We start from the raw sequence: 12,455 nt of genomic DNA, 5'->3' as shown, positions 1-12,455 counted from the left end.
GAGTAACTTTAACAAATTTTTAATCAAATTATCTACAGACAAAATATTTGTAAATAAATTTCATAAAAATTGCAAAAGAAAAGAGCCATTATACTTTTGTTTAAAAATTTATTTTTGCACGACTCATGATGCAAAGTATCAGAGAGTGATTTACGATCGAAAAATTTTTTTCGCCTCATTTCGGCAACTATTTTCATTATTAAAGTCTTGTTAGTTCACGGAATCAAGATATTTTGCATACTATTGTAAAGATAATTTAATGGAGATTAATTTGACATTTTTCAAAAATTGATTTAGTGCACTAGAAACGGAAAAAAACATCAAAATAGGTCAAAAAATTTTCCTGTCCGTCATGTATGAAACTCTGAAAACACTATAGCTTGCGAAAAAATGCATCAATTAAGTTAAATTTTTTTTTTTTTAATTCTTAAGGAGAATTGTAGGTCACCGAATGCGAATGTTTAGGTAATTCAGTGTCATTCATGTACAATTAACAAAATAAAAAAGCCAGAAGACTGTATATCTATATATATCCATGTAAAATTTACATGGATGGTGATATATCTATACATATTATGTACATTTATTACACCAGAGGCGCCTGTGCTTTACCTTCCTAGTACAGCTGTTTTTTTGGCAACTAATTTTGAACGACTTATGTTTTTTTTTTTTTTTTTTTTAATATTTCATAATTAAATGAGCATTATGAGTCTTGCACTTTTGGATTTTCCAAACTTTTTTTTTATTATATTCAATATTTATAATTTAATTTGAGTATGTAAAATTATTATTTGTTTTAAATTGATTTAGATAAAAAATAAGTTACGCAACTTTATTATTATAAAAATTATATTTTTATGCAATTATATTTTAAAATATTCAACTGCTCATATATTAAAAACTAATTGGTTTAGCGATATGAATGTATAAATCAAATTTTTAGGATATTAAATTTCCGACAAATTTTATATACTTGCATTTTTTTGGTAAAATTACTCATTCTGTCAATATCTTCAAAAATATACGAAAAAAAGGCTAGAAAATGACAGAGCGATAATATAATTCAAGTGAAACAAGTTAGAGTTTAATATTACTACAAGAACAGTTTCCATAAATATTATAACCGCTCAAGTAAAAATTTTAAAAAATATAAGTAGAAATACATGATTTTTAAAGAAAAAAATCAACGAGAAAGGGGAAGTACACTGAGAGAACAAATTTACTTAGAAAAAAATGGGCGTTTTTGTGACAAGAAATTAGTTTGTTGAAAATTTTAAACAATTTTATTTCTTAGCTGAAGAAATAAAAATTTTTCTCTAACTTTCTTGTTGAAAAAAAGTTTTCTAGATTTGGAAAAAAAAATTTTAGATGAAAATTCGCAAGTTTTCTATCTAAAATTGTTTTTTTCGAAATCAAAAAAACTTTTTTTCAAGAAAAAAGTTACTGCGAGAAAAATTTTTATTTCTTCAGCTAAGAAATAAAATTATTTAAAATTTTCAACAAATTTATTCCTTGTCACAACAATGCCTATTTTTTCAAAAGAAATATTTTCTCTTAATGTAGAAAATTATGAAATTATTATAAAGTCAATAAAACTGTTTAATAATTTTAAAGAATAATTATCACGTTCGCAAATATTCAAACAGTCAATTAATGATATTGAATTTATTTTTGATCTATTTACAAACAAATTTATTGCAACATATATTAAAAATTTAAATTTTTAGTAGACAGTAAAGTTATGATGCAACATTTTGCATGATTAGTGATTAATGAAAATATGATTAAACATGGTATTGTATGACTCATTAAAACCATTCAATAACATTGTATTTCAAGCGAATAATTATATTTCCGATTGATGAGCTTAAAAATATAATGGAGCCGATACGAAGTCTAGTGAACCCTATCAATTGTCGTAAGCTGCATTTTAATCAATTGAATAGATCAAGACGAATTGGAATTCTAAAATAGAAAAAAATTTCTTCAGCTAAGAAATAAAATTGTTTAAAATTTTCAACAAATTAATTTCTTTTCACAACAATGTTCTTTTTTTCAAAAGAAATTTTATTCTTCAGCGTATTAAAAATTAAAATTTTGACGATTTTTTTTTTGTTATGTTTCGAACAATATTTCAGTGCCAGTGAAAAAAAAATCGTTTCAAATGAAGCACCCTACGGACATATCAGTCCAGAAATCGATATCAAATTTTCGATATGGTCATATTAGTATCTAATTCCAAAACTCAGCTGTTAAAGTTTTTATGTGTCTTTATGAAAAGTTTTCACCTATAGGTTGAAAAACAGCAACACTTAAAAAAATTTAAATTTGATCAAAAGTATAATTTCTTCATTACTATTGTATACACTGTAAAGTTCATAGAGCCGGACGGTCTAATATCCGGAAGTGACATTAATAAAAAATAAATATATGACTAAAGCAATAATCTATTAACACGCAAACATAATAGTTATATTATACCATTGAGTTTCCGTGATGCTTTGGCGCCTATAGGTCTAGATTGTAGTAATGGGTGTTAGTGTAACGCCAGCCAACCCATTGGAGGTCAGTGGGGTAAGCGGTTAATCCATCGTAAACCAAGGGTTAGCCTGTTTAACCAACATGTTTGGGTACTTATAAAATAAACGGAAAATGCATTGACGTCTGAACAATAGACAACAGCGGCGTTTAAAAAAAAAAAAAAAAACATATTAGCTTATAGGACAATTGATCTTAGTGACGTTTTGTTTATCTCTTGTAATCACTGAAGTAGCGGTACTAGCTCATAGCTTATAGCTTTCCGAGCTTTGTTTCTATTGTCGAACGATGCTTCTCTAGTGGTAAAGGCAACACTGTTAACGGTACAGCTGATGCCGCACGATCAATACCAGGCGTTGCGGCAAACTCGCTATAGTGTAAGGTCACGTGGCTTCATCTCGTCCTAGTACTGAAGTCATTCCACTTCCTAGAAGGATTCTTCCCTCCTCTTTTGATACAACTGCTAATATACATTATCATTATCATTTTTCCTGCCAAATATGCTTTCCAAATTCAATTTGTCTAGTTGGACTCGCTCGGTCATAAAATGAAAGCCTGATTATTCGAGTGCAGGATAAATATTTACACACTGATAGAAGAATTTAGTTTTATTTAATAAGATTTAGTAACAAACCTTTCATTACTGACTTCATGTTAAAATAAAATAATTATTTAAATATAGAAATTTAGTTTGTATTGAGTCATACCTCTACTTAAGTTTTTACTCTGTCAAAATCTTTAACATTGTGAAAATTAAGTAACCCTGTTACTGGCCCTTTGGGCTGTTGGGTTTATGTAATGGCACACACTGATAGAAGGATTTATTTGTATTAAAAAAATATTTGTTAATAGTTAACAAATCATTTATTAGAGACCATTTTTTAGTATCAAACAAATATTTCTTAGTATTTAAAATGATTTGTTTGTATTTAATAAATCAGATATTCATTTATTAAATATTAATAAATCTTTTTAAATACTAAGAAATATTTGTTAAGGACTAAAAAGTGGTCTCTAATAAATGATTTGTTAAATATTAACAAATATTTTTAACTATAAACAAATCCTTCTATCAGTGCATAAATAAATAAATTACCAAATATTTAGTAATAGTTACTAAATCATTTATTAAAGCCCATTCATTTCTATCAAATAAATATTTAGTAGTATTTAACAAATTATTTATTGCTACGCAATAAATCGTTTATTGGTATTAAAGAAATTAATTTTTTAACTAATTTTAGCGTATAACCTGATTTTTTTACTCGAAATAAATCAAAACAATTAAAATAAATAATTTTAAGTAAAGATATAAGGTATTATAGAGAAAAAAATCCCATTAAATTATATTTTTATTTTGAGACACTTAAAAAATTTTAAATTAAACAATTTTTTTACATATCAATAAAATTTAAACTTTAAACAATAAAATTTAAACTAAACTCCACTGAGAAATGACATATAAGCAATTTGTCAGTATGTGTGTTTTCAAAGGTTTGATAAATCTCCCAAAATCAAGCTGAATAAAATTATCTTAGTCAGTGAATAGGTTATGTATCACATTGAAATTAAAGCATAGCCATCTACCGACAATATTACCTAAGAAATATTTAGTACCTACTACTAAATATTATTTGGTGGAAACAAATATTTATTTTAATATAATAAGGCTTTGTTTATATTAATATAAATTATTTATTAAACAGTAACAAATAATATTGATGGGTAAAAAATATTTTTTTCTCTCAAATAAATGACTAAGAATTTTCTTACTAAATTAGTTTAGTACTCCGTACTAAATCCTTCTATCAGTGCGGGCGCTAAGTTTTTATAAAATTATCTTTAGACTTTAATTACTTTTTGTGACATTTCAAGGATTTAAACGAAAACAATGGACATGTTTTTGAAAAATTGGCTTACAGATAATAAACCACTAGCTCCTTGTGAATTTTAGCTGAAACTCGAAATTGTCAAGCATATATCTTTGGAACTTTTGCGAAATGAATCACCGGAATAGAAGTTAGCGGATGAAAAAGACACGGGATTCATGATCCTTCGCTAACGTAAATCCTATAACGTGACCTAATTGCTTTTTATTCGGATTCTGATGGTCTTAGAGCGTCCTGTAAGCCGCCGGGAATCTTGTAAAATCAGGTGTCATTCTTTGCGATGCATTTGTTTGCGTTTGAAGATCGATTGAGAAGATTAATCTGAGCAGGAGATGACATAAGCATGAAACGAGATAAGTCTCCAAGAATTGATGATAAAGTTTGCATTCAGTACATAAAGACGTAAGTGAAATTCGTTATCATAATTAGTAAGTTTGCAAAAATAATTAAGCGGTGACTGTATTCGTTAGTTATGATATAATTTATCGTGACACATTTACTATTATCAAAAAATAAATAAAATCATGAAAAGGCACAAAATTAAATTAAAATTTTCCTGACGATATTTTAATTATAAAAATTCCTTTTGAAATAAAGTATGTCCGTAACAAAATTTTCTTTACTCTCTTAATTACATAGATTAGATCTTATTTATTCAACTATATGCTAAGGAAAAAGACACAATGGCAAAAATACACAACAATTTTATAATCACAGTACTATGATATATTTTTTGGCCGTGATCGTCTAATGGTTAGGACTTTACGTTGTGACTATGATATATTTATATAAATTTAATTTAGTAAATCCACAGATTCGGTAGAATCTGGCGCCAAGTTCCGTTCAAATCTGCTGTAAACGGAGCGCCAGACTACCGACTGTGTTTACTGTAAGCAGAACGGTACTTTGAGGTTGCAAAATTTTATTTAATTCTACGGTACTTTTTTTTCCTAAATTGTATATTATAACAGTAATTCATACTTTATTTGACTGTTATTAATTAATTATATTCACTTATAACAATTAATCTACTTGAAATTATTAAATTTAATCAGCACAAACTATAGCAACGCAAAAATTTCGATCCTGACTTTTTTTTCGATGGGCAAAGTGATCTGCCACAGACTAAATAATTCGAGAATGCATAGTAATCCTTCATTAGATGGGAAATTACAGTTAAAAATAGATATTTCACAGCTTACATCTACGCCCGCCAGGGTGCGCTGGAATTATTTTTACATAAACTGTAGTTTCAAGGGGATAGTTTGCTATAAAAAATGCAACCAACGCGAGATTTAATTAAGTTGGTACCAATTGTAAATTTTTATTATAATTACAAAAAATACTAAAATCCGAACAAAAACAGTTTCACTGTAAAAATCGCGCCAAGTCCACGTTCATAAGACTATTAAGAAAAAAAATTTGTTTTTCTTTACAAAAATATATAAAATAAAAAATTAAAAATCCAAGTAACCGATATGATTGTTTATGATTTTCGGAAATTAAAGACAATTTTGTTATAAATTTAAAAATTAAGAAAAAAATTTTGGAACGTACTTGGTGTGCGTCATTGTGTATTTCAATTTTTTCAAATTTTGCAACCGCGCACACTAAATACGTTCCAAACTTTTTTTTTAATTTTTAAATTTGTAACAAAATTTTTTTTAATTTCCGAAAATCATAAACAATCATATCGGTTACTTGGATTTTAGTGCCATTTTATTTTATATATTTTTGTAAAGAAAAAAACAAATTTTTTTTTCTTAATTGTCTTATGAACGTGGACTTGGCGCGATTTTTTTACAGTGAAACTGTTTTTGTTCGGATTTAGAAAAACCAAAATCAATAAATACATTTTATTACATTTCTTAGAATTCCAATGTTGAAACAAAGGAAATATTTAGTATTTTTGAAATCATTTAAGTCAAATTTACATAATTTGATATAAATTTTAATAATTAATAATTTAACCATTTATTCAAGCTTAATATCAATTATTAATTTCAGAATTTTAGAAAAACTCGAACGCTTTATTTTGAAAGCTTTCAAGAGAATGTGAACTGGTAATCCGATGGTAACTCCTGCTATAAACAAATAACAGTCACAACAAAAGAGTGCTCACATGTAATCGTAGTAAAATTAGGTAATTTGAATTTTACATTATTATTTTTAGCTGCAAGTCCGATATATTATAAATGCAGATTTAAACTGAAACAAACGACTTGTTTCAAGAACAAAAATATTTTCTTCAAAATTTCATTTTTTTTTTCAAGGTCTCAATTTTTCTTAATTGTCGAAATTAACTCAAGAATTAATAATAATTTTATTATATGAAAGCACATTACTGTTTTCAATCAGGACACACCTTTATTTTGTCCAAAATTTCTTCATCGAGGATTAAGATACGTTGTAACGTTGGCTTAAAATATATTGAAATTTTATTTTTTTTTTAAATATTTATTTATTAGTCAGGTATTTTTAATGAAGAGGATAGTTATTGAACCAAGATAGAAGAAAACGAAATTATTGTGAATTCTGGAGAATTGTTTTTGGATGAATTTAACTGTATCGATCGAGAATAATATACTCTTGTATCACGCAACAATAGTTGTCGATCGAAGATGTTTGTCTTCAGAGCCAAGAATTCGAGATTCAAGACAAAAAATTCTTGAAGCGTGACAACCGGTTGTCTTCATACTAATAAGATCCTTGGAAGGATTTATACTCTTCAATCAAGATACTTTTTCTACCAGTGAACTTTTTTTTTAGACTTCCAGAGAAAAAAGTATATTACACATCTAGGGCAGTAAAATAAGAAATGTCTCAGATCACATGTAATTGTTGTCCGAGGCGAAGCCGAGGTCAATAAACATGTGATCTGAGGCTTTCTTATTTACTGCCCTTGATTTGTAATATACTATTTATTGCTAAATCAATTTGAATCTAGTAGTTTGAATAGTTATCCTTTATTTGAATAAAATTAAGTAAAAGATAAAAAATACGATTCAATTAAAGCATAGTCATTAATTTTTATCCTTAGGTGATAATAATTTTTTCTACACAGAAAAAAGTGCATAGTTAGTTGAATTATAACGTCACAAGTATATAAAAATATAGTTTTTCTGAAGTTTTTAGTGAATTTCATAGAAATTGAACTATTGCATTGGTCCTCATGACGCAACTTTTAAAAAATTTTGCTATATTCCGACTTAACTCGACGAGCTGAGTCAGAAAATACATATAGTTCAAAAGTTTATGTATGTATGTATATTTTCATAAATATATGGGATAGAACGCGGCTTGTCATAGGCATATCAAGCTAGCAGTGTCAGAGCCCATCTTGGACGGTCATTATTATTGATTTCTCGGAATTTAAACAAGCAACAATATTCTAAATAGAGCAACTAATTAGCAACAAATTTAGCACCACAAATAAATTTTGTTGCTTGAATAACAAGTCAATGCCTGATGGACGAGTCCATGCTAGCTTGATAGATCTGCTTGTCATGACGATGGTGTCTACAATTCACAACGGATTTTTACGAAATTCAGTATCCGTATTCTACTGATAAATACAAAGGTAAAGTTTAAATATGAGCTTAATCGGTCATGCAGTTTTCAAATTACAGAATTTTTTAATTTTCAAAATCATAAAAATACACTTTTTTACAGTTTATTTATTGAATAACTTTTGAATGTGACATTGTATTGAATTTTTGTAAAATTTACCTGAAGCTCTTTAAATAAGCTTTAATTTTCATATTTTGTTGTATATGTTAAATAAAAATTACATTTAAATCTGCTATCTTTTTATGAAATTTTCTGTTGCATTATTTTTTTTTTCTCGAAATTACTGAAATTTTAAAACTTATAATTGATTAAAAACCTTTAAACTTATTATTTTTATTGAAGTATGAAATCTACATCCATTTCGGCTGCCAAATGGCCTTTTTATTTTTTTGTAGTTACTCGAACTATGCATTAGTTGACGTAACTATTGATAAATAGTTATATGGACTATATTTTAAAAAATCTTTTCCTGTTATCGTGCTAAACAAAAAATTATTAGATGACTGAAAGGTTTTTATGGATGATGTACTCGGTCCGGGTTGTCCGAATTATTTTTCTGTTTTCTGAGTTTAAGAGAATCGAGATGACTATTGAGCCCATATTTAACTAAAAATAGTTCAAGTAACTATGTATTGGGGTTCAATGTAATAAATAATTTTAGGTTTAAGAATTTCAATTAAATAGTGGTGATGTTGTTTAACTAGATTTTCCTAGTTCAGAGAACCATATTTTTCTCTCAATGTACATTTCTAACCGACTTTAAAAAGTATTTAATGTGTTTCAGATAATCCACCTTTAATGCTAATTTCAGGCAGTTATTTTTACCTCTATTTACTTTTTTCGCATACATTCATCATTTATTAATGTGAGGTTAACCGGAGCGCCGCCACTACATCCTAAGGTTGTCTTAACTATAAAACGGTCTTCAATTTCACAGTGGGGATATAAAGGAAGGGGTAAGTTGAATAAGCATAGTGAGACCTATTCTTTAGCTGGGACAATTTTATACTTTACACTATAGTTATAACTATAACCTACATTCACATTACGAGGAACTCCATTGAATAATGACGTGGAAAAAAATTACTTCAGACGCTCTGACAGAGTTTAATGAGTTGCCGCTTAAAACTCTACTCGTATGTTATTGAATAGTACAAAAACACTTACTACTCGTGGATAAATTGAATGAAAAATTCCAAATGGCTGGATGTTGAAACACGAGATAGGAAAGCTGAAAAATCGACCGTGGGATTTTTTTTTCCTTTATCTCAACTAGTTTTTAGTTCCGAAGTAAATATTTGACGTCGATATAACCTAGCTGTAAAATTGACGGAAACTAAAAAAATTATTAACTTTTAAAAACAATTATTTCTTTAATTTACAAAAAAAAAGTTGTGACAAAAGTTGTATTCATATGGGGCATTCCACGCCAAATCGACCACTTTTGACCCTGACCCCTTTTGATTTGACTAAAAGTTTACCATTCTTTTCTACCCTATCAAAAACGTCTCTCATAATTTTTTCAAATTTTTTTACCCAACCAAAAAATAGTTATGAGTTTTTCAAAAAAACCGCTTTTTTATTTTTAAATTGCCATAACTTTTTCAAAAATTGACTTAGGGGGCGTCCATAAATTACGTGAGGTATTTTTAAGAATTTTTCGACCCTTCCTCCCCCCTTGATAAGATTTCGTAAGATTTTCCTCAACTCCTTCCCCCCTCCCCTTATCTCACGCGAGATTCTTTCAAATTTATGTTTTGGCTGTAAACGTGTTGGATTATTAAAAAAAAATAGCGCCATTCGGCTACACCCGATATGGATAGGTAGATTTCTTGCTCGAATATTGAAAAAAACACGTTATTAAAAGGCATTAGGGGGCGTCCATAAATTACGTGAGGCATTTTTGAGAATTTTTTAACCCCCCCTCCCCCCTTGATAAGATTTCGTAAGATTTTCCTCAACTCCCTCCCCCCTCCCCTAATCTCACGCGAGATTATTCAAAATTTATGTTTTGGCTGTAAACGGGTTGGATTATTGAGAAAAAAAGTGCCATTCGGCTACACCCGGCATGGATAGGTAGATTTCTTGTTTGAATATTGAAAAAAACACGTTATTAAAAGGCCGTAATGTCCTAAAATTTATTTTTTATTATATTTTTGCAAATAACGATATGAGACTGACTACAGCAAATAGATATTTAAAGACATCTACCTAAAAAAAAGGATTTTTTACATATAAAAGTCATTTGATGATAAAAGCTAAAATTTAATTTATTATTGATTTTTTTTGAATTTTCTCAACTACGAAATAAATTGAAAAAAGTATTAAAAGTCGACGAACAATAGTTTAAATTGAAGATAATTAAACATATTATGACAAAATTGTATTAAAATTACGACATGAGACTGACTACCACCGATAGATTTCTAAAGAAATCTATACCTAAAAAATTAGTGAATCCTATCGATCAATAATCAAATTAAACAATCGAGCGCTACTTTGCTGCTCTGCAGGGTTCAGACGAATACAACAAACACTATTGTGTCAAATTTGGCCATATTTTATTATAGAAATACTTTTTCACGCAATTTTACACTGTTTTCTGCTAGAGAAAAAATGACGTGATATTTGTTAAGATCCCCCCCCTTTCCCCCTAAGTGAGATTTGGTAAGATTTAGCATGATCCACTCCCCCCCTAGAACACCTCACGTAATTAATGGACGCCCCCCAAACTATTAATTAAACTGAAACGTTCGATACTCTATTTAGAAAAAAAATTTGGTATTTTTTTCCAATCAATTATTATTCATTTTTGTACAAAAGTTGACGGGAGTGTTACAATATGCACACAATGAAAGTTATGAATAATATTAGCTACAATAATTACATGAACAAAATTAAAAAATAAATGGGAATTTCATTAATTGTGAATCTGTGCGAATTAGTCAAAAAATATTCCAGTGAAATTTAAAGTCTAGATTTTAAAATGCAGTGAAGCTACTGGGGAACAGCTAGTTCTTGATGATAATAAAATTGATAAAAATAAAAATTTTTGATTTTTTCAATTGAGCCGAAAATTTTCAACGTTAAACAATTCCCGAAAAAAAATGTATATAATCTTATGAGAACTCCTTTAAATTTTATCATAGGCAACGATTTCATCAAAAAATTTTTCCACGAACGAAGAGTAATTTTTATATAATTTTATTAAATTTCAAAAAGTTTCAAAAAATATAACGAAATTTTATTCTACCATTTTGCTCATAAATTTTTATAAAATTTTTTTTTTACGATAAAATTTTTCATTTTTGATATTTATTACATCAATTGACAGTCGTAATTTTCTTTGGCACTAAATCTTGTAAATATAAATTCCATTCATCACTCAAACCCTGTTTGCAGATCGGCTAAATGACGCTACAAAATTTCTCCATTCTCGACTATTATTCTTTCCATATTTATCGAGATCATTTTTCTCCATACAAAAACAAAGATAGTAACTAACAATTTCTCATAGTCAATGCTCAGAAAAACGAAATTTATAATTTTCAAATAATTTAAAACCTTTTTGTGACGATAGAATATTTTAAAACTTGAACATTTCAAGAATTTTTCCACGTCTTTAATTTTAGCGAAAAGTATATCGTGTACGTATAATACAACAAAGTGTATCCGTATCAGGGTGGCTCGATAAACAAGCTGTTTGCTTAGGTACTGCATAATATAACTGAATTAATAATTTATGAACAAGCTATCACTTTATTTTTTATTTTACTCTCGAGTGTTCGTAGTATCAAGTCCTCCGTCTTCTCGTCCTTTAATAAATGAGTATACAGTATATACTTCTCATGCAAAAAAATATCAATAATACTTAAATTGTATTATGATATTTAAATTTATTTACACCATTATAATAACGATAAAAATAAGCTTTCAAGGATGAATGGAGTCAAGCTGAATGAGGGGGTCAGGGTTGATTCTAAGAATAAATTTATAAGAATGACGATGTTAACGATGATTATATGCAAGAATAACTAAACTATTTCACCATGCGGTAACGAATAATCGATAATAAAAAATAAAACGAAAAAATATTTTTTTCTATGTCAATTATTAAACAATAAGGTCGTACCTTAGCTTTAAAAATGTCACTGGCCGCAAAGGAAGAGGCAGATTGCCGATGCTTTGTAGGGTCTATTTCAACTTCTATGCTCTTCCATTTTCATTGTTGTTCGTTTACACTTGCTTACCCTTTGTTTTTATTCAAACCTCGATGGAGAAAATGGATAGTTTCAGTTCTTCATCTCGTTCCCCAATTCCGACAGATTGATTCCAGTACCTAAAAAAACAAAAAAAGAAGATTTATATATTAATAGTCTGTAAGAAAAATTAAAGGTGCAAAAATTTTATCAATTCTGTAAGATTACTTTTTAGTTTATAAGTCGTTTTTTTCGGGTG

General features: G+C 28.1%; 1 protein-coding gene across 19 annotated transcripts in view; it reads right to left on the bottom strand.

Moving 5' to 3' along the window:
- Positions 1 to 12,455, bottom strand: part of LOC123263674 (glutamate-gated chloride channel) — a 168,465-nt gene that overhangs the window by 93,217 nt on the left and 62,793 nt on the right. For all 19 annotated transcript variants that reach the window (XM_044726600.1, XM_044726598.1, XM_044726602.1 and 16 more), the window contains exon 2: positions 12,130 to 12,336. The gene's annotated coding sequence lies outside the window, so the exon portion shown is untranslated. The remainder of the gene's footprint in view (positions 1 to 12,129; positions 12,337 to 12,455) is intronic.

Source organism: Cotesia glomerata, linkage group LG4, assembly GCF_020080835.1.
Source record: "Cotesia glomerata isolate CgM1 linkage group LG4, MPM_Cglom_v2.3, whole genome shotgun sequence".
Taxonomy (NCBI): Eukaryota; Metazoa; Arthropoda; class Insecta; order Hymenoptera; family Braconidae; genus Cotesia; species Cotesia glomerata.
This window is presented reverse-complemented; position numbering and strand designations above follow the sequence as displayed.